At 45.6% G+C, this 23,765-nt stretch overlaps 1 long non-coding RNA gene across 4 annotated transcripts in view; it reads right to left on the bottom strand.

The window, feature by feature from the left end:
• LOC144369891 (uncharacterized) overlaps nt 1–23,765 on the bottom strand; it is a 100,113-nt gene that overhangs the window by 31,792 nt on the left and 44,556 nt on the right. The window lies entirely within an intron of this gene.

The following is a 23,765-nucleotide window of genomic DNA, read 5'->3' as shown; positions in this document are numbered from 1 at the left end:
TATTGTGAATTGTGCTGCTATGAACATGGATGTAGCAGTATCCCTGTAGCATCCTCTTTTAAGGTCTTCAGGGAATAGTCCAAGAAGGGCAATAGAAAGGTCAAATGGTGGTTCCATTCCCAGCTTTCCCAGAAATCTCCATACTGCTTTCCAAATTGGCCGCACCAATTTGCAGTCCCACCAGCAATGTACAAGTGTACCCTTTTCTCCACATCCTCGCCAGCACTTGTTGTTGTTTGACTTAATAGTGGCTGCCAATCTTACTAGAGTGAGATGGTATCTTAGGGTGGTTTTGATTTGAATTTCTCTGACTGCTAGAGATGGTGAGTATTTTTTCATGTACTTGTTGATTGATTGTATATCCTCCTCTGAGAAGTGTCTGTTCAGGTCCTTGGCCCATTTGTTGATTGGGTTGTTATCTTATTGTCTAATTTTTTGAGTTCTTTGTATACTCTGGATATTAGGGCTCTATCTGAAGTGTGAGGAGTAAAAATTTGTTCCCAGGATGTAGGCTCTCTATTTACCTCTCTTATTGTTTCTCTTTTTAGAAATAACTTTTTAGTTTAAGTAAGTCCCATTTGTTGATTCTTGTTATTAACTCTGGTGCTATGGGTGTCCTATTAAGGAATTTGGAGTCCGACCCCACAATATGTAGATTGGAGCCAACTTTTTTTCTATCAGATGCAGAGTCTCTGATTTGATATCAAGCTCCTTGATCCATTTTGAGTTAACTTTTGTGCATGGCGAGAGAAAGGGATTCAGTTTCATTTTGTTGCACATGGATTTCCAGTTTTCCCAACACCATTTGTTGAAGATGCTATTCTTCCTCCATTGCATGCTTTTAGCCCCTTTATCAAATATAAGATAGTTGTAACTTTGTGGATTAGTCTCTGTGTCCTCTATTCTATACCATTGGTTCACCCGCCTGTTTTGGTACCAGTACCATGCTGTTTTTGTCACTATTGCTCTGTAATATAGTTTGAAATCTGGTATCACTATACCGCCTGATTCACACTTCTTGCTTAGAATTTCTTTGGCTATTCTGGGTCTTTTATTTTTCTATATGAATTTCATGATTGCTTTCTCTATTTCTTCAAGAAATGCCCTTGGGATTTTGATTGGCATTGCATTAAACCTATAGAGAACTTTTGATAATATCGCCATTTTGATAATGTTAGTTCGGCCTATCCATGAACATGGTATATTTTTCCATCTTCTAAGATCTTCTTCTACTTCTCTCTTTAGGGTTCTGTAGTTTTCATTATATAAATCTTTCACTTCTTTTGTTAGGTTGATTCCCAAGTATTTTATTTTTTTTGAGGATATTGTGAATGAAGTGTTTTTCCTCATTTCCATTTCAGAAGTTTTGTCGCTGATATACAGAAATGCCTTTGATTTATGCGTGTTGATTTTATATCCTGCCACTTTGCTGAATTCATTTATTGGTTCTAGTAGTTTCTTTGTAGACCCTTTTGGGTCTTCTAGGTATAGAATCATGTCGTCCACAAATAGTGATAATTTAAGTTCTTCTTTTCCTATTTTTATGCCTTTAATTTCTTTCGTCTGTCTAATTGCTCTGGCCAGTGTTTCAAGAACTATGTTGAACGGAAGTGGTGAGAGAGGGCATCCCTGTCTTGTTCCAGATTTTAGAGGGAATGCCTTCAATTTTTCTCCATTCAGAATGATGCTAGCCTGAGGCTTAGCATAGATTGCTTTTACAATGTTGAGGTATGTTCTTGTTATCCCTAGTTTTTCTGCCTTCTTAGAAGTTCCATGTCTTTGTTTTACAGCCAAAAGACACTTCTGCACATGGGTAGCCCCTTAATGAATCTTTGGGTACTTGCCAGAGCTGCTTAAAGGAACACTTAGAGAGCTAGTCAACTCATAAGTGTCAAAAAGCATTTACTTAAGAAGGCACTGACCTGCAGCTAGGAGCTGGGCATATGATTTTGCCCAGTGGGGTTTTTTTTATAGAAGTGTTTTCTGTATACAGGGCACTTTCTTTGTATGGGCTTTGTTCTGTTTTAATTAAGGACAAGCCTGGGATTTCATCACCTGCAGAGCCCTCCTGAGGACATGCCTCTGTATTGCACCTCCCCAGGGACATTCTGAGAGCTGAGTCTTAAACATAGGGACCCTGGGGGACAGGCAACATCCAAGCTTCAGCCTGTAACAGGATCAGGACCATTTCAGCTCTGGTCTCAGCTTCATTGACTGAATGAATCTGGTTTTAGGACCATGGGAAATTTATATGAGGTAGGGGTCTTTGTTTAAAGTAAAAGAATAACCCTAAGTCAGCTTAAACTTGTTTATCAAAGGGAGCAGGCTTGTCTCCTGGGCTGCAGGAGTGAGCCGTGCTGGGTGTAAGAAGCTAGGCCCTCCACAGATGCAGGGCTGGAGTCATCTTTCTCTGTGCCTCTCATCTCTACCTCCAGTGGTCATGGCCAGACAACTGCGGGGCCACCTCTGTATGAAAAATGGATGGCGATTTCCTGGAACATCCACCTTTGCATCTGATGACCTTGCCTGGAGCAGGCCTCGCGCTGGAAAGCCATGCCATGGTGGTGTTTTTCTGGTTGCATGAAGATGACACCATGTATGAAATGTTGCTTTCAGTCTTGAAGTAAAAAGCTGTCATTAGTGTGGGGACAGGAGCTGTCCAAAATTCAGATGCATAAACTAGTGCCCTGCACCTTCGAAAATCACAGGCCCTACATCAAAGCTCAGCAAAATCAGAGTCATATAACACCTTTTAGTCACTGCCCCTGCCCCTGCATATGTGATGCTCTTTTTTTTCCTGCCACTCCCATGCCATCCTCCACAATGGCATGGCATTTCCTGTGCTGTCACACTGTCCCTGCCTGTGAAAAGGTGTGGGGTAGAAAAGACTGTCCTGTGTCTCTGCCATGATATCAGGTTCTTCTTCAATGGGGGACCCACAAGCACCCATTAAAGGCTCCAATTTGCTAGTGAATGGGTCCCTGGCCTTGCTGGTTGTGTGTACTCCAGATGTAGTGGGTGGCTCCTAGGGTGGGGAGCATATCATCCTGATGGCCCCAGGCCTGGTCACATAATTGCACCATTTTTTTTTAAAGAGAGAGTGAGAGAGGAGAGAGAGAGAGAGAGAGAGAGAGAGAGAGAGAGAGAGAATTTTTAATATTTATTTTTTAGTTCTCGGCGGACACAACATCTTTGTTGGTATGTGGTGCTGAGGATTGAACCCGGGACGCCCGCATGCCAGGCGAGCGCGCCACCTCTTGAGCCACATCCGCAGCCCAGAATTGCACCATCTTTAAGGGACACTTTCAATAGACTTTTGATTCTGAGTTGGATACCTATCAGTGAGACAGAAAGGGAACATGATGCTGAGCACAGAAGAGAGGGACAGACCCAGGCTGGGGAGGCTGAGAAGGGACTGTGGGAGGAAGGTGAGTGCAGCTGGAGTTACACTGTGTTCATGGTGAGGAGTCCATTGGCAGAGAGGGCTGGGCTATTTCTGGCAGGTTTCCAGCACAAGTTTAGATCCTGGGAGAACACAAAGCAGTACCTACTTTTAGTATTTAGCTCCAGGAAAGAGGCAACATTGACAGGTGACCACCTGGAAGGCATTTTCTTTCTTTACTAGGCTCCCCATGCTCTGGGGAGTCCCTAGGTTGAGCAGCATTTTGTGTGCCTTGGGGGATTTAGTTCTCATTTACTTGGAGGCATGACACCTCTGCTTTCCACTGGAATCAAGGAAACCCTCTCACCTCCAGCACCCTGGCTGCCTTCTGTCCAATATCCTGGCTGTGTTTCTTTTAGACATTTCTGTCTCAAAGGAAAACCTACCCTGCATGAGCTGGCAGGCGGCAGTATATGTCTGTGGGTCCTGGCACCTAGGTGGACATGGGGACTTCTGCTGGTCACTGAACAACACTGTACTGTTAACTGTTTGGGTCATGATCTATCACTTTCATCCTACTTTAGAAAGCCAAGGTCATTATCTATCTGTAGTAGCCTTTGGATAATGGCTGTACAATGATTTTTATACCTGTATTTCTCTGGGAGAGGAAAACTTCTCAGCAGACATTATTAAAAGGTTTTTCATCCATGAAAGCTTAACCAGCCAAACTGGTTAAGAGCACAGTGTCACCGCTTGGTTGCCATGCCTGGCATCTTCATCTAATAACCACCTCTGCTGCAATGAAGATAGCAGATCAAAGCTGAAGAATCAATTTTTTTTTCCAAATCTGTTTCTGCCAATAGCTCTGGAAACTCATAGCCTCTATATTGCCTTCTCCTCCTTTGAGAGATGAAGGAAAGAATGGATGTTCTTTTTCCTTCAGAGTCCCTGAGGCCTCAGAGTCAAATGATTCAATTTTCTCCATCTGCACACAAGGGTGCTTTCAGCCTGACCCCACAAGGATGGTCAGGAGCTGTGGGAAACAAAAAGCTCCTTTGTGTGTTCAGAGCTTTTTGCATAATAGGGTCTCTTATCAGTGTGTCTACAAAAAAAATAATAATAATACTGAGCAGTTTTGTACCTGGTTTCCTATCAGGAAAAGGAATTTCACCCCACTTTTGGCTCTGAATTAGAGAGAGGGGCTCACACACAGGTTTTCAAGATAATGACAGAATAACAATAATGGTGGGCTCCTTAGAGTGTCTTCCAATCTAGTTCACACACCCCATCACACCACAGGCCAGATGCAGAGCCAAGTGCTATTCTTGCACTGTCTTCTCCAGGCTCAAGGGTGCTCAAGGAGAGTTCATGTCACTGTGGTGAGGACCAGCCTTTTGGCTACTACACCTCACCTTTGGCTGGGTGATGCTAGTCACCATCCATGGACTGGGGTCTGGGTGACTTCAGAAATGTGCCCACTACCAGCCCATCCCTCAGCCTATCCCTTAGGCCTGCCTGACTTCCTCTCTCAGCCAGATGAAGAGCATCCAGGTCTTGGCTTGTAGGCCCAGGGGATGGCAGGATGACACAGTGGAGGAGCCTTAGTCCTGGGACTGCATGAAACCACTGTTAGGTGATCAGATGGAGCAGGCCCAGCTCTGGTGGTTAGTTTGCATTTCACAGGCTGAGACACTTCCTCTGAGAACTGTTCAGTCCCAGAGGGGTTGCAGCTCTTCAGTTGGAAGGTGGGATTTCAGGGTGGCAGGACACCACAGTATGCAGTCCATTTATGCAGTACCTCCACAGCTGTGCACAGAAACCCAAACTACCACCTCCCTTTATAGAGAGGGTCAGTGATCAGAGAGTTTAAGAAAATCAGATGTCGTGGCTTTCTTGGTTAGCTGGGACCCATTCTTATAAATGTCAACATTAACTCCATTAGCAGTGTGGCCAATTTTTATTTAAAAACATTTTTTTGTGGCCAATATTTCAATCTTTCAATATATTTATTTTAGTTATTGCCATTGAAGAAAGCAGTAGGAGAAACTCTGGATTAAAATGAGAATTAAGTTAGGAAATTAAGTTAGAATTAAGTTAGTTTACCCACAGTGAAAGGGTAAAGTTTCTAAGCTGGAAAGCTAGAATTAAAATGTAAAAGATTAGGTATTATTAAGTTCATCTGTTACACCCAGAATCTGAAATTCCTGAGATAGTAAAGACAACGCCCTACTGGCCATTTAGCCTAGGGCCCTGTGCAGTTTGTCACAGGGCCCGAACCAATCAGTTTGAATGTGTACCCGCTTAGGAATGACCAATCACCCCTGCCCGACCTGTTCCCGCCAATGAATGTGCTAATCATGTCTCAGAGTTGTTGTTCAATTTTCCCGCGCCTCATGATGATTTGTTCTGATGTATGCAAAGCCCACTGCCCTCTCCAGAAAGTGTACTTAAGCTCTGCTTGACCTCTGCTCTGGGCTCTGGGCTGCTCTCCCTTCTTGAGTGAGCACGGGGCCCCAGTGCGCTGGAATGGATCCCCAATAAATCCCCTTTTGCCAATTGCATGGAGCCAGTCTTTTGTGTGGTCTCTTTCTCCGATGCTCCGCTGGACCCTTACAACAGGAAGGATCTGTTAAAAAGTTGTTTTGACAACCTTTCCTGCAGCCGGTGGGAGGGAAACACTCTGGCTGCAGGGATAGAGAAACTCTCTCTAAACTCACACATATGTACATTCAATCACATATTAGAATCAATGTCAGATTGATTTTTCTCTTGTTGGCTTAATACACAATAAAGCAAATGACTCATAAAGAAGAAAGAAAAGATTTTCTTCAATAAGAAACTGTTTAAATATGAAAACATTTTGATAATTGATAGGGAAAGTGATAAAATGGATTTGATACATATCTTGACTGAGGGTTCACAAGACTTTTGTAAGAATTTTGATTAGTGCTGGTGTTTAGTAGTTTCTTTGTTTTTTTTTAAAGAGAGAGTGAGAGAGAGACAGGGGGAGAGAGATTCTTTAATATTCATTTTTTAGTTATCAGCAGACACAACATCTTTGTGGTGCTCAGGATCGAACCCGGGCCGCATGCATGCCAGGTGAGCGCGCTACCACTTGAGCCACATCCCCAGCCCTAGTAGTTTCTTCTCTTGCCTCTGGGGCCCATTTCTCTGAGAATTCTTATGAATTAGTACCAACAGTCTTACAGATATTAAAGGATGTTGTGGCTAAAGTGAGACACCAGGAACTTTAGATATCTTAATGACCCAAGGTGGGGATGATGAGCCTTTTTATGATTCCACGGTTTTACTTTTTAATTTTTTTCCTTACTTTTTGCAGTCAGGAGCTGCCGCAGTCTGGCTGGGCACAAAATCATGAGCCACTCACAGCTTTGTAGATTCAAACAGCAATTCTTTATTCCCGAACTCACACCGGCCCTCTACAAACACGTTCTGGGGAAAAATTCACGTTCTGCCCCAAATACTCTGGGAGCCGGCATGCCTGAGGCAGCAGGATATGCCCTATTCCCAGCAGGGTACACCTTAAACCTGGAACCTCCCTAAACCCAAGGAGTGGAATACTCCCTAAAATCTGATCCACCCTAAACCCTGATCGGCCCTAGTCCTTGAGCAAGGTCACCTTACTCAAGCATACAAACAATGTCACTGGGAATGTCCAAGGCAAGTCCATTTTCAGGAGTCCTTCCTCTAAGCAACATGGGGTACGCTGGCAAGAAAATTGACATAATGGCTCTCAGCAAGAAGCAGCATTTTTTATAGAGAATGTTGCTTCTGGAGGCCAGGTGCCTGGAAATCTCAGGAAAAAAACCCTGGCTGGAACCCAGGATGATGTTCAAGTTTGGATGGCTATTACCAAGGGAAATTAATTGTATTGCAGTTTCTCATTTCAACCAGGGGTAGCCAGCTTGCAGGTAGAGGCTAGGCAGGTGGCAGCTCCTTGGAGACCAGGGTCAGCCAGCTGGCTGGGACAGGCTGGGCAGGAGGAAGTTCCTTGGGGGTTGGGGCAGTCATTTGGCAGGGAGAGGCTGGGCAGGAGGCAGCTCTTTGGGTACTGAGGCAGTCAACCTGCTTAGAGAGGCTGGGCAGGAGGCAGATCCTTGGGGACCGGGGCAATCGGCCTGATGGGAGAGGCTGGGAAGGAGGCAGATCCTTGGGGACTGGGGCAGTCAGCCTGTTGGGAGAGGCTGGGCAGGAGGCAGATCCTTGGGGACCAGGGTCAGCCAGCCAGCTGGGACAGGCTGGCCAGGAGGCAGCTTTGCAGGGACCAGGTTCCTTCCATTTTAAGGCCCTGAACTTTCCAGGGAATCCAGAGCCCTCTACTGGAGGTCAGGGCCAGAGGTCAATGCTGATGGGTCACCTTCTTGACCCTGCAGTTGAGTCTGCTAGTGCTCAGCCATTATCTGTTCCCCTCTCTTTCTGGGGAACCTGCTTGGCCCCTTCACAGCTGCCCACTAGGAGCAGGACTGCTTTTTGAACCTGAGGTGAGTGCAAAAGTGATGTGTATCCCCTTCTGTTGAGGTGGCCTTTCCCTTGTTCCTTTGAATGGGGACTGCAGGGGAGTGTGAAGGCTGTGAGGCCTGCAGAACCAGAAGACACCCAGAACTCAGGCTGCCATGACAGGGCCTGCAGCTCATTATGTGGCATGCTGGCAAGGTCCACAGGTTACAGAAGGGAGGAGTTTCACCCAGGTCCCACCCAGTGCTGGCAAACATGAAGCTCCCAGATATGAAGCAAATCAACACTCTGAGGGTTGCGAGCCCAGGTGTGGGCCTGGAAGGGGTGTGCATTCCTGGGGCTGGGAGAGAGCTTTGTGATGGTTGTGTCTTTGCTCAAAGGTAGGTTGACATGCTGTCCCTGAGGACATAATATGAGCTGATTTGGAATTGGGTTGTTGCAGAGTTAGTCAAGGTGATGTCACAGTACAGCAGAGAGTGCCCGAATGCAGGGTGACCATGTTCTTATGAGAGGCTGGCTGGGTGAAGAAGGACACATGGGGCCCTCTGAGGATAGAGAAGGAGGCTGGAGCCCAGTAGCTGGGAGGGAAAGGCTTCAAGGTCTGCATCACCATTTGAGCTGGGAGGGCACACGATGGCACCTGGAGGTGTCCCAGGAGCAGGCCTAGTTACCTGTCTTAGTCTTTCGGCCTCCAGGACACAAAGGCTGAGTCTTGAAGTCACCCAGGGTGTCCAGCATTGTTCCAGCAACCACAGGGAGCAGAGGCTGCCAGCATGGCCATTTGCAGGTGCCCAGGCTGGCCAAAGGTGTTGGCATGGTCACCCAGGGGCCGGGCCCCAAGGATTACCTGCAAGAATATCACCTATGGGAACATCAGAGATTCCAGGATTCTGAAATGATTACCTGAGGCTTTCATAAAATTTTCCCTCAGCTAGCTCCACCGAGTGGTGCCCAAAGGTGACTGAGAATCTTGGGAGAGCCTGGTTACAAAGGTGAAGGCGGGGAGTTGCAAGGTCATACTTAGGTCTTCAGGCAATAAGCACTATGGCCTTGTCCTTTGTCTTCCCTGCCTACCCTTTGGCATGCAGTACCTCTATCTGTCCAAGTGTTTAGCTGAGCAGTTTCCAGGGCAATTCATGGCAATGTTCTTGTGGTTTCTTTGCCTGCACATCTCTGCCACATGGGTTGGCTTTTGAGGAATCCCCTAGCACATGCCACAGTGGCTGTGGCATGCCAGGTTTGCAGATCCTTGTGAGAAATTCAGGTGGAAATCAAGGAAGGCACTGCTTTGGGTTTTGCTTTGAAGTTTGAATTTTGCTTTTTCATTTTTTAATTTTTTCTTTATTAGTACATCAGAGTTAAACACAGTAGAGGGCTTCCTTTTCAATAATCCCACAAGCAAGGAAGATCATTTGCTCCAACTCAGGCCCCCAAGCCTCCCCTTTCCTCCCTCCCCCTGCCCCATCCCTCCCTGCTTCTCTCTTTTTGTTTAATAGAAAGTGGCATATGCTCACATTTACATATCACTTTCTTTTTTAGTCTCCTTCCCACATCTGTATTTCTGAGTATTGGCCTTTTTAAGAGCAAATGATGCTCAAACATTTCAGATTTTTTTTTTAGTTCTGCCCTCCTGCTGTGTGCTCTCTGCTTTCTCCTCTGTGGCCAGAAGGTCATTGTGGTGGCTTCAGGAGGTGCAGGAAAGCACCCAGATTACATCAGAACCAGCAGTCTCTGGCTCCACTCACCTACCTCCCTTCCTCTGCTCCTGCATCATGTTGAGAGCACCCAGACCTCACCTAGAAACCACCCTCTCCCCAGTGCTGGTGCTTGGCTCCCTTGGCCTGTCACCATATCCTCTACACACAGATCCCACTGCATGTCTTGTTTCCTTTCTCCCACAGACTGTGATAAACATCATCAAGCCTCCAGTGGGTGACCTAAAAGGATTCCTGCAGCAGCACATCTGGAAAGACTTGGAGCAGTTAACAAAGACGCTGGGGAAGAGTGCTGACGAGACCACCCATGTGGTCCACCTCATGCTGCGCTGCCTTCTCAAAAAGCAGCACCCACTTCCTGACCAGAATAAGCAAGGGGTAAGGGCTGGGTATGACTGCCAAGAGGCCAGGCTTCCCCAGCTCCTGGTATATGGCATGACAGGAATGGGAGCAAGCGCTCTGCTCTTCTTGCGGGGGGCTGGAGGGGCTGCTGAGCTCCTCCACACAGCACCTGCCTGGTGGGGGCCTGCAGTACTTATACCTGGTACTTGTGCATACAGCATTAACCTGTGCCCTGGGACCACATGGCACCCCGACAGGTGACATGTGTCCCACTTTTGCTTTTCAGAGATGTCACACTTGTACCCTGACCTAATATGTGCAAGTCCACAATTTGTTACATAAACAAAGGAGGCTATAAAACACTGTCTGCCGAGCTAACTCTTCTACTGTAAATATTTAAATCCATGCCCAAAGCAAAGATCTGTGAGGGGACTCTGTAAGTGGTTATCTGAGTGGCATTAGGAGAGATTTCAGTTTCTTTTTGCTTACCTGAAAAAATCTTTCAAAACAACCATTGTAGAACAACATTATTCAAAAGCATACAGATAATAGCAGTAGCAATAAAATGTGTGTTACTACCACCAGAGAATCTGTTCCCCTTCAGGTGTGTCTTCATCAGAAACCAGCATTAGCATGTGTTTCCATCTTAACACTGGTTTTGTTAAATGCCTCTTATTCTGGTGTAGTTTCCACAGCACCTGGACTTGAGAGCCCTAAATTGCTGCCAGCTCCCCAGGACCACCTCTTCCTACAGGCTTAGAGTCAGCAGTGAGGTGGCTCTGGGTAGCTGTCAGCATTGCTGTGCCCTAGGCTTTTTAGCTCATGTCCTGTCCTTAGCCATTGGTTTAAAATACCTTCAAGACCACAGCTATGGGCTGGAGGGTTGTCAGTGACTAAAGTATATTCACAAGGTCTGGAGGCTGGTGTTGGCGGTACCTGGTTAACTTAGGAACTTATCACCCCAAAAGAAGTACTATCTCTATTAACATTATTCAGTGTTTACTGTATAGAGAGTGCTGTTTTTTGTATGTTGGTAACAGACACATTTTTATTGTCTTTGTAGGGAATTAAATTTTAATGCAAGATTGTCAACCATAGGACAGAGAAACAATTGGGGAAAACATGTCAAAGCTCTTCTTCTACCTGAACTGGAGGTAAGTGGTGAGTAGTGGCTGCTCCTTAGCCCTCTGTTTAGGAGAGGGTCCCATTCATCTGTGAGAACTGTTGGCCCACTGTCCTCAGGAGGGATGTCAGAGGCCTCATTTGGAGAAACCCCTCCTTCTGCTATCCTCAGGTGTCCCTCCTGCACTGGTCATAAGTCAGGCCAAGATTATCAGGAGTTCTCACAGTGCAGGTGGCAGCTTGCTCTCCACTGCTTTTTACAGTGGGATGTAAATGTAAGAGGCAGAAACCCTCCAGAAATACATTGGCAATCTCTCTGGAGTCATTACTGCTCTACTGAGAACATCACAGAGCTGACTATCCACAGCAGGACAGGGAAGTCAGGAAGCAAAAGGGCAGTGAAATAAATGCCCCTGAGTTTTGCTCTGTTTGGGGAGGCAAAAAAACCAATGAACAAGGAAATCCCCCCCCCAATCACAGTGACAAATAGCAAAAGCAAGCATCCAGGTTGTGCAGTCAGATTCCTAAGGAGCCACCACGGGGCCATGAGCTGCCCGATTGTCTGTGGCAGTGTCTCATTTGCAAAATGCTGTATTGTTTCTTTATCCAGCATCTAGATAAGACTGTGCTGATGGTGAGCATGCTCATTAGCTCCAACCCTGTGGTGAAAATTTTATATGGTGACCCCACAAGCTTCTTGCTCAAACTGCCCCAGAAAAGTGTGGTTCATTGCTCAAAGATTTGGAGCTGCAGGAAGAAGATCACATTCAAGTACCTCCAGCACATCATGAAGCAGAAGAGCAGCAAGGAGATGGTGCCTGTGCTCTGGGAATTCCTGCAGAAGGTGTGTCTGCTTCATGGGCTGTCCCCTTTTCCTGGTAGACTTCCCTTGAGGAGGACTGGGAGGCTCTGTGCCTGGGTTCAAAGTCATCATTCTTAGAGGCAGAACCCTAACCCAGCCCCATCAGCACTGTGATTCTGAATGCAAAGCCTGTAGCGTGAGTCTCAGGGACAGCATAGAGGTCTTAAGACACATCTGCTGAAGTAATGAGTGAGGTTAGCTGTGATCTATAAGAAATTTGAAGTCCAGGAGGAATCACACTGGTCACTCGGCTGTGATGCCTTGTCTTCATCCCTAGATGTGGGAGGCCAACCTTACACGTGACTGAGTTACACTCCCTGGCTGGGTGCTGAGGCTCTCAGTTGCAGAAATGTTGCACCCTTCTTGGGTATGAGGGTCGTGGGTGTGTCTTGCTACAGCCCCATGGGTGAAGCTATGCTCACCTGTTCCTTTGTAATATAACCCCTTGCCTTGTTTAGGATAGAATCTTCCATGGAAGTGCCTTGTGTGTGTCCCCTTCTCTTACTGTGCTCTTGGGTGTGGCCTACCCAGGCATCAGTCAACCTGCTGACAGTGGACATCATGAAGATACCCAGCCCCCTGAAACCTGACACCTTGCCTCATTTGAATAGCTTCCCTCAATAAAAGGGGTGAGTGCCTGCTCTCTCTCGCGCGCTCTCTCTCTCTCTCTCTCTGCGGACCCTTAAGGTCAGAGGAACTGTCACAGCGACCCCAAAGAAAAAGGTATTGTGTCTCTTGTGGTTATTTTGTGCAACCCAGTTAGCCTAGTTTAACTGGAGTGACCCCTGAGCCTTTTAGTCATGAGAACAGAAAAGTGCCTGCTGAACAGTCAAGAATGCACACCAAAAACAAACCTCCCTGTGCCCTGCAGGCAGGAGGCACTGTGCTGCATGATGGGGCTGTGGGATGTGGAGTCACATCTGCCAGGCCCAGAAACCATCTCCAGCTTTCAACCACTTGAGCTCTCCTGGGCCACAGTAGAGGTTCTCACCACCTTCCTCATGGACCAGTACCACAGCTGGCAGGGAGAAGAATGATTGGGAAATGTCTGGTGCTCACATTAGGAAGGACTTCATGTTAGTGTTATGATCTCTTATCAATACATGATTTCATTTGACTGACGATGCTGGATCTTGGCCCTTCAGAACAAAACCAAAATCACACCAGCTACCACTACAATAGACCTGGTCTTTCCTTTCACAGTCTCACAACCAACAGTGGGCCCAAGAGTGAATTTTTTAAAAAATTTTTCCTAAATTATTTATTTTTATTAATTCATTAGTTGTACACATAATGGGAATCCGTGTGAAATTTCCGTGTATGCATATAGCATGCACTGATCTTGTCTCTGTGTCTGGCTTATTTTACTTAACATAACATCCTCTAGTTTTATCTGTTTTGTTAAAAATTTCAGGAGTTCATTTTTCTTATAGCTGAATCATATTCTATTATGTATATAAACCACATCTTCTTTACCCATTCATCTGCTGATGGGCTTCTAGCCTGATTCCATGTCTTATTGTGAATGGTGCCACATAAACATGAGTGTGCAGTACTTTGATATGCTGATTTCCTTTGGAGTGGGATAGTTTGATCACATGGTAGATCTTTTTTAGTTTGAGGAACCTCCATACTGTTCTCCCTTATGAGGTATTAGTTTACATTTCTACCAGAAGTATATTAAATTTACTTTTTCTCTTTATCTGTATTATTTTATGTGGGGTTCATCTATTTTTGGGTGTGGGGGACTAGTGGCAATTGAACCCAGGGCTTTCTTGGGCTTCCTAGGCAAGCAATGCTCTACTACTGAGCTACAGCCCCCCATCCCCTGCTTTTTTTTTTTTTTAAGATAAGGTCTCATTAAGTTGCCTACACTAGCCTAGAACTTGTTGAGGCTGGCCTTGAACTTGTGATCCTCCTGCCTAAGGCTCCTGAGTTCCTGAGTAGCTGGGATTACACACAGATCTTTTTTTTTTTTTTTTTTTTTTTTTTTAATAAGAGCCATTCTAACTGTGGGGAAATGGCATCTCATTGTACTTTTGATTTGCATTTCCTTGATGGCTATTGACATTGAGCATTTTTTCATATATTTGCTAATTATATTTCTTCTCTGAGAAGTGTCTATTCAGACAATTTGCTCATTTTAAAATTGGATAACTTTGATTTTTTTGTGGTTAAATTTTTTGAGTTATATATTCTGGGTATTTGCCTGCTGTCAGGTGAAGAGTTTGCAGCTATTTCTCCCATTCTGTAGGTTGTCTCTTCACTCTGTTGGTCGTTTTCTTTGCTGTGCAGAAACTTTTTAGTTTGATGTAATCCCATTTGTCATTTTGCTCTTACTTCCTGTGGTTTGGGGTCCTATCCAGAAAACCATTGCCTGTGCCAATATCTTGGAGGGTTTCCCCTATTTTTCTGCTGACAGCTTCAGAAGTCAAGTCTTATATTTGTTTCTAGAGTTGATTCTTGTGTAAACTGAGAGATGGGGCCTAGCTCAGTCCTTGAGGCAGCTTTTCATTGGAGGAGAGTGGGGACTTGGTCCTTTTCATCCAAATCCCTCATGTGTAGGGCATGTCTAACATATCAAAGACCATTGGAGATGGCTCCACTTGGTGAAAGGATGAGATGACCCCTTTCCTATTTGCAAGCTTCAAGGTATAATCATGTAAAACAACCCGCTGACAAAATTAAACTACACAGAAAGTCCCCAACCTGCCCCAAATCTATACACCCCATGTTGTTTCTCATCTAAATAGAGGAAATGTTACTGAGCTGTCTTCCCTTCTCCAGGAGGCAGAACTGAGACTGGTGAAATACCTGCCTGAGATTTAGCCCTGCAAAGGTATCTAGTGAAATGATTCCAGAATGTTCCAGAAGATGAATACTGTTCCATCAGGAGTTTTATTAGCAGTCACAGTTCAAGTATGACTGCTGTCTGCTCCAAAAAAAGATCAGGACCATCCATGTTTCGTGGTTCAAAAGGATCATTCAGGCTGGGGCATGAGGGTGGTTCAAAAGGATCATTCAGGCTGGGGCTCAGGTCCTAAAGTAGAGAAAGAGGCAAAGGATGCCAAATCCCAGAGATGGGCCGTGAGACACTGCTGTGGCTGGAAAGCCCTCCCCATCTCCAGCTTCTCATGTGGCCTCAAATTTGAAACTTGTGCATGCTGCTGAGTATGGGAAGGTGCAAGGTCAGGTTCTTGGGAGCACACCTTGTGGTTTAACCCTGTCCAGGGTAGTGGTAGGGGTTGTTTCCATGGGGATCTTATCAAGTGTTGTATTCAACAGATGGGCTGAGGCAGCTATTCCACAACAGGAGCACCATCTTTCTGTCCATGTGATATGTGCTGAGGCGGTCACTGGAGACCAATGGTAAGTGTCCTCCTCCACGTGGCTCTGCCAGCACCCTGCTGTGTGTGTGGCAGTGCAACCTGTTGATGAAGGTGCTACATGAACCAACCACAAAAGTAACCCTCAGTCATCCTGAATCTATAAATATGGAATGAGAAAGGAGTTGAGAGCACTAGAAACTTAACAGCCAGGGCCCAGCTCTGTGAAGATGGCTGCCCTTGGCTGCCCTCCTCCTCCCCTGCCTCCAGGTTATGACCCAAATGCCTGGTGCAACATCTCTGTGCTTAGGAATGACCCTGTCTTCTAAAGGTGAAATCAAGTTACCTAAAGACTACTGCAACTCCAACTTGGATCTGGACACAGATTTTGAGGTCATCCTGCCCCAGTGTTAGGGCCTGGGTCTCTGCTCAATTGCATTAGTCAGTTACTTGATTTATGTACTCAAAGAAATCATCCACATGGTGGAGAAGTTCTCTAAGGAAAACAATAGGTACTGCATAAATCTACCACCCCTGCCACCAAGCTGGGCTGCAGACTCCAGCCAGCAACAACTCCTGTCCCCAAACCCTCTCTCAGCCTCCCTCAACAAAGGGTTTTCACTTGTTCACACTATGAGGGCAGAAGCAGGGCATAGGCACCAAAGCCCTAGGCCCCACACACTTTTCCTGGACACCAACAACTGTATCTTGTGTCCCTCAGCTATTCTGTGGATGACTCAGAGGTCACTGACTTGCATATTGTCAGTTATGAAATGGAGCAGGACCTGACTCCACTGGTTCTCTCCAACTGCCTATATCAAGTGAAACAAGGCTAAGAGACCTTGCAGGAATTTGACCTGGAGACGATCCAGTGGCAGATCAGCAGCTGCTTCCTCCAGGGTAAGCCCCAGATGATCCTCAAGGTAGAATGGGCCCTCAGTCAATGATTTGCTGTAGTTATGACCAGCCCTTGTGAGTTTCAGGGGGAACAGACAGAAATGACACCAGGGTCTTGTCTGCATTATCTCCTCCCCACTGGTGACCTGTGGTCCCTTTGCCTTCTCTGTGCTGGGAGGTGTCCCCAGCTTTCTTCCACATGACCACCAACATCTGCACCTGTCCCCCAGGCAGCCTCAAGTCTCAGTGGACTGGGTTTCCACTACAGTTAATGGCACCACCAAGAAAACCTGTCACTGCTGCCATCCCCTTCAGTTGCATATGCAGTTTGTGCCCAGGAACCACTGTGCAGACCTTCCCCATGCCTTCATCCTCTAACTGCCATGGCCATGGCTTCAGTTCAGAGCATTCAGCCATCAGTCCAGCTGCCCAGTGCCAGCAGCACCACTTCATCTTAGTTTCCTGCCAGAATGCCCCCATGTAGGGAGCATCTGTTCAGGCACCCCTGGAAAGAAGCAGTCAGGAACCCCCACCCTCAGCCAGTCCACAGCATGTGGACAGTATTATATGGCCTCCACCACACTTCTCCATCTGGCACAGAGGCTCTGTTACCTGGTCCCAGCCCAACCTTCCAGCTGTCTCCATCCCTTCTTTCTTTACTGTATCAAACCCTGTGACCTGCTTTCTGACTCCTTGAGCACAATGGCTCTTCCACACTGTCTGTCCTTCCAGGTATAGTCAAGTGTTGTATTTTTTTTACCTCATTGCCCACAGTCAGGCTGTCAGTTGTTTGAGCCCAAAGCCATTTTCAATTCATCCTGACAGTGGCTGCTCAGTTGTTACTTGATAGATCACAAATAAACACACTCTCTGCTCAGTGTTGCTGGATAGATCACAAATATACACATTCCATTTCTGCTCCTCCAGTGCTCTTGTGCTCTTGTGGTCCTTAGATACACTATTCTACAGGGAAATATCTGCAAGGCCACTGTAGCCAGGCTAGATTTTTTGTGTTACTGTGTCCAAAGAGTGGGGGTGGAACAGAGTCATCAGGAGACAACAAAGCTATATTCCTTGCCCAGGAATATACTCTCTGGCTTGGTACTTCCACTGAGTCTCTGCTAAAGAATACATCTGTCATCAGATGGAAGCCTCCACTATGGATTTAATTTCCAAAAACCTTTTTTGTTTCTCACTTAGGGAATACCCACACTGGTATGCAGACATGATTGGAACTTTGAACATATCTTTATGGACATCAAGAACAAAATGGTGCAGGTGATCATGATAAACCCTCACTTGCAGGATGGTTCCATCCACATACATAAGGACAGTCTCATTTTTGAGCTCTGAGAGGCAAGCAGGATGGCAGATAACCAAACTTTCTTGATGAGAACAGACTAACCTCTTGGGGGTTGTTTTTTTAATGATGATATCATGACCAGATATTAAGATCCAGCAACAGATCAGCAGCTGCTTCAGGTACTACAGATCAAGAACTCACTTACTTATGTGCTTCTTAGATTCTGCTGCCAACAGGTAGAGAGGCTCTTATGCCTCTCCACATCCTCATGGGTCATGTGGAATATTCAGTTAGCTTGGGCCCATTTCTGTGCAAAGTCTGAAATGCTGCAGCACTCAATTCTTACCCTAAGTGCTGGATAGTTGGCCCGACCTGTGCTGGCAGCTCACAGGCTCTTACCAAATAGGAGAAGCAATAGCCTGACCCAAGCCTCTGTCCTGCTTTTGGTTTCAAAGCCCCATCTCCAACTTGGCCATGGGTGCCATCAGTGGAGACCTTTGGTCCTACAGCAATGCCTGTGAAGCCTGTCTATTGCAGAGGTCACTCTGGGCTTTCTAGGCACAGCTGGTGGGGATCCAAATATGCATCTGAATTTGTATGTTCAAGACATCCTGCGAATGGGCAACCAAACAACTCCAGTTTTTTTTTTTTTTTTTAAAGAGAGAGAGAGAGACTTTTTTAAATATTTATTTCTTAGTTCTCGGCGGACACAACATCTTTGTTGGTATGTGGTGCTGGGGATTGAACCCGGGCCGCACGCATGCCAGAGGAGCGCGCTACCGCCTGAGCCACATTCCCAGCCCCAACAACTCCAGTTTTAAAGGTGGATCTTGTGCGCTTTTCAAGGAGAATCAGGATCACCTCATCTTAGTTTCCTTCCAGAATGCACCACGCAGGAGCATGGCCCAGGCATCTGTGGAAAGGGCTGGTCAGGAATCCCACCCCTAACCAGTCCACAGAACAGCAGTACACACTGGGGATGGGAGAGGCAGGGATGATCAGTGCTGACCACCTAGTACAGAAGGATGAACAGGACACTGACTACCTGCTCATTGTGTGATACACATACAAGCTGCTGCAGGAGGGGGAGACTCTTAGATGTTTGCAAGACAAGGCACATAGACCCATGGATGGAACAGATATGGCCTCATAACAGGAAATGGACAAAATTAGGGAAAAGTGCCCTGGGGTACCAACTCAGAGTATTTGGTGTGCACCAAGGGAGGGTGTGAGCCTTCTCCTCCCACTTGGAACTCTCTTCCTCTTCCAAGTCTTAAGCAGACGTCAGTTAAAATACGCCATTGCCCTCTGGCAGTTCCTCTCTGCTCCTAATTCGGATCAGCTACTTCGACTGAAGAAAGTGAGTCTGCCCTGCTTCTGCCCAGACTGAGGGAGCCGCACAATGGTCCCAGGCTTTGATGTTGCATTTGTTTATCTTTTTTTAGGATTCCTTTTGGGAAATAAGTTCTAGGTAACAAAGCAGATATTGGCCCAGAAAATTGCTAAGCTCCTCAGAGCTTAATCACATAGACCTAGATGCTTTCCTCCTGGAGCTCCATGAGCTGATGGTGTTGAAACTAAGAAACACCCAGGCCCAGGACAGCTTCAACCCTGAATGGAGGTAGGGTGTGCACACCTAGAATGTTTGGCATCTCCCTTGACATGAAGGTAGTTCCATCTTGCCACAGGACCCTCTGCCTTCTGTTCTCCATTACCAGAGCAACTCTTATTTGGTTTTAATCTTTTGGGGACTTCTAAAAGATAACTATGAAATCATATATGCTCATTATAACAAGTAGACCTAACTACCTCAAAGAGGTATGTATTTTAGATTAGGTAGAAAAAGCTACACCAATGTGTGAAATCTAAAATATCCAAAATTATCTGAATTTTACATTTTTGTCAATCTAATGGCCAAAAAATGGTATCTTGTTTTCACTCGTGTTTCCCTACCTACTTGTGTGGCTGGGCACATTTTTAAATTTATCACTATTTGTTTATCATCCTCTGAATTAGCTCTTGGTAGCTCTTGGTTATTGATCTGGTTTTTTTTTCTTTTAGTACCCTCTGGTTAAGTATGGGTAGTTAAGAACCCATGAGTACTTAACTACTGAGCTGCATCACCAGCTCTTTTTATTTTTTAATTTGAGACAGGACCACACTATTGCTGAGGCTGGCCTCAACTATATAATCCTCCTGCCTCAGCCTCCAGAGTTGATGGGATTGCAGGCATATGCCACCACCCCCAACCAGTTTATCTCTCTCTTTTTAAAATATGTTCAGTTGTAGATGGACACAATATCTTTATTTATTTATTCTTATATGGTGCTAAGGATCAAACACAGGGCCTCACGTGTGCAAGGCAAGCACTCTACTACTGAGCCACAACCCCAGCCCTTATCTCTTTTTTAATGATTTGTAAAAGCTCTTTTATGGAACAGATTAATCTTTGATCTACATGTTACAATTGATAGAAGTAACAACAATTGATATAATTTTTTCATAAAGCCTCCGTGGGGCCAGGTGCAGTGGTGCATGAATCCCAGGAGCTCAGGAGGCTGAATCAGGAGGATTGTGAATTAAAAACCACCCTCAGCATTTTAGCAAGGTCCTAAGCAACACATCAAGGCCTTATCTCTAAATAAAATATTAAATAGGGGTAGAGATGGGGGCTAGGGTTGTAGCTCAGTGGTGGAGTGCTTGCATAGTATGTGTGGGGCACTGGGGTCAATCCTTAGCACCACATATAACTGAACAAAATAAAGGCATTGCATCCATCTACAACTAAATTTTTTTAAAGGGTAGGAGTAGGAATGTGGCACAGTGGCTAAGCACTCCTGAGTTCAATCCCCAGTACACCCCCCAAAAACAGCCACCACGGTGACATACACTAAAGGTCTTCCTTATCACATCCCAGGGTGCTAAAACTTCCCCATGTTTTCTCCTGCTGGTTTTATAATTTTATCTTGCACATTTTTGATAGCCAGTTCACTTTTATGTGTGGTATGAGGCAAGTATTTCACTTGACTGGTTTTCTGGATGAATAGTCAGGCTACATTTGCTGTTTCTGCCCTCAGGCTGTATGGCACATGCCTATTTACAGTAAAGTTCCCCTTTCTAGGGAATTTGCAATCTTTGCTAAGATAAACTGTGAAAGGGAATACCTGCCTTTTCTGAATGGCAAAGCTTTGTTTCTGATGCAGCCAGACAGGCCCCTCAGTGGAGTGCCTGAAGTGGCCTAGCTGAGCATCATCAAGGAAGTTCCATCCTCTAGAAGCCTTGAGCCTGGGATTCCAGGTCCAGCTTAGGAACTTGAAAGCTCCTTAAGCTTGACCTTAAGCTGACCCTCAGTATTTCCCATCTTATTTAGCACCTCAGTCCTATCAATGCCTGGAAAGAGTGAGAGCTGATAGGTTCCTACTCTATCTCTTGTGCCTGATTTTGCAGCCTGAGGGACACTCTGGTGTGTTACATGGAAACTAAAGAGAGCGAAGTTCTTCCGGAAGTGGAATCCCAGTTTCCAGAAGAGATACTGCTGTCCAGCTGCATCTCTGTGTGGAAAGTGGCAGCTACACAAAAACAGGTCCAGCAAGCAAAATAGGATTCTCTACTCTGTCTCTTGATGTGCTTCAGACACAGCTCCCCTCCCCTCCACTGTGCCTCTGGGGGCATTTGGAAGGAAAGTGTTGGCACAGCACTGAATTCAAGGCCAGAATGCACTGTGCCAGCTGAAGGCTTTTTTGAGAACCAAGCTGTTTCTGGAACACATGCAGATTCCAGAACTTCCATGTTATATTATGAATATTAAATGGTGAGAATAACAGTTATAGAAAACTGGAAATCAACCACCATTCTGTGCATTCAAGGAGCAAGAAAAATTAAAAAGTCACAATAGGGGGTCACACCCAGCAGTGACCTGTGTCGGGCCTGCAACCTCTTCCTCATGCTTCCTCACACTGCCACACAGAAGCAGAATACAGAGCTGTTGGTCTTTTTTCTTCCCTATTCTATTCTGCACACACAGAAGAGAATCTGGTTTTCTTCTCTCTCCCAGTACCTTAAATTCTGAGTACTTTGCTTATATTTCTTGGGTTCCAAGATGTGAAAAAAGCACCACACTCTTGTCTTCTCACTAACAGGAGGAAATCCAGGGTGTCTACACATGCCTTAAGGCCACAAGAACAAAAACCAACCCAGACCCCACTGTAAGTCACTGCCAGATTCCAAAGCATCAGAGCCAACAACTCTGTGAAGAGCATGGTACTCAGGGTTTTGGTGTCCCCATGAATAAAATGGAATGGATTAACAGCCACAGCACCTTCCAGTTCTTGTATCTTGAGATTCTAAATGAAAGTTTGTCAGTGTCAGCATGGATAAGAAGCAGGTTCTTGGCAATGCCATAGGGAATTTTTCGTTGTCAAGCATTGCACTAGGTAAGCATGCAGTCTTGCTGTGATCTCAGCTTCCCCAGGTTTGTTTATTCCTGGTCTTTTCTTTGAGTTTCAATCACACCATAAAAACTGAGCCTCAGAGTGAGGCTAAAACCAGTGCTATTTGTGAAAAAGGCAAAATAACTTTCTCCAATTTTGTGCTGCCTTTCTCATTGTAAGTTTTGTGTCTTTTTGAAACCCACTTTGATATCCTGGACCTCTGGATAAATTCCTGTTCCCCACAGCTCAGGACCCATTTGCAATGAGATCAGGACAGCAGCCATCCACACATTGGAGGTCCTGTCTTTCACGTACATTCAAGATAAGTTACGGACTCAGTCAACTTGAAATCAAGCCTGTGTATTTTTGAGCTACAGAAATGCAAAACTGTGGCAAAGGGCACAGCTCAGTAGTAGGGTGCTTGCCTCACAAAGCCAAAGGTTCAACCTACAGCATTGCAAAAAAAAAAAAAAAAAATCGCCTGGCACAGGCCTTGTGCATACCTGCAAAGACAGGTGCAGAAGGAACACTGCACTATATTTCCATGAATGGTTCTCACAGTGTCTGATGAAGGAAGTGCAGTGACAGAACTCAGGTAGTAGCTCCTTTCACAGAACATGTGTTTGCATTTAGTGAGTTGAGATGAACACTCCAGACTATGCAGAGCCACCCCCCTCCTACTAAATGCCTGACACCTAGGAGCAGGAGTACCTTGGCCTTAGATGCCTGGAGTGGGGGTGCAGCTTGCCAGGACCAGCAGTGGCACTCAGACCCAATCTGTTCCTCACTGCCACACCTTCATAGATGGAATCAGATGTCAAATCCTTGATGTGAAGCCTTTTCTTCCTCCCTTTGGCCTGGGCATTTTTTTTCTTACTATTATATGAGTTGTTTTTAATTAAGATGTTTTATGCTATGCTTTCAAAGCCTTAACTGTCGTATCTAGCATGATTTATACAAAAATACACCAGGCTAGCACAGGTAAATTTCATTATACTTGTAATGCTGTTTTGATAAACATGAGTTCTGCTGCTATAGGATCCCTCTCTTTGGGGGCCATGCTACTGTGCAAGGCATGAAGACCTCAGCTAGGCTGTGGGAATGGTTGTGGGGTTTTGTAGAAATGTCCTTGCAGAAGTATTCATGAAGTGGATGGTTCAGAAGTGAAGAGCACACTCTAGAATGTGAGATGATAAACTGCTACTGGACAGAACAACAGCAGAACAGTTTGTTCACAGTAGAAAAAGCTTAAGTCTCAGCCAGGGGAGGGGTGTCTTCTGCTTAAAGGGACACCACTGAAACAGCAGAGCTTCAGCTACCAAGGAGTAAGAATGAAAACTACCTAACTCAGTGACTGAGGCTGTAAGATGGAGAAGACTTCCTGGTAACAGGAAATAAAGGCAGTGAAAAAAATAGAACTTCAAGTCATTGCCCTCAAGTCCTTTCCATCCTTAACACTTGCGAGATTTTTCCACTTGTTAAGGCAGATAGTCATAGGATCTTTCAGCTGTTCCTAAATGTTAAGGCAATACCAACTTAAAGACAAACTTCCACTGATAATCACTGTGAGCAAAATATCAATTCAAAGGGCCCAGCCAATTTACCCAGGTTCTGGCATGCCCACTTGCCCCCGTGTGCATATGGAAAGCATCTCTGATGTGATGCCAGAAGCACCGAGTGAGTGTCAAAGTGCCTGCAGAGTGCTCGATGGGACAGAAGCCCTGAGGCCTGTAGCTGGGCATCAGCAATTGGCACTCACATTGTATTCTGCAATGTTCTGACCCCTTCAAGTTCACTAAGCATATGCTCAAGCATTCAGAATCCTAGGTCCAGTTGGAAAAACAAGCACGAATGCTTTCTTCTAAGAGAAAATGCTAGCAAAACTTAGACCTTCCCTGTAGGGACATTGA

This window comes from Ictidomys tridecemlineatus, chromosome 13, assembly GCF_052094955.1.
Source record: "Ictidomys tridecemlineatus isolate mIctTri1 chromosome 13, mIctTri1.hap1, whole genome shotgun sequence".
In the NCBI taxonomy this organism is placed as follows: domain Eukaryota; kingdom Metazoa; phylum Chordata; class Mammalia; order Rodentia; family Sciuridae; genus Ictidomys; species Ictidomys tridecemlineatus.
This window is presented reverse-complemented; position numbering and strand designations above follow the sequence as displayed.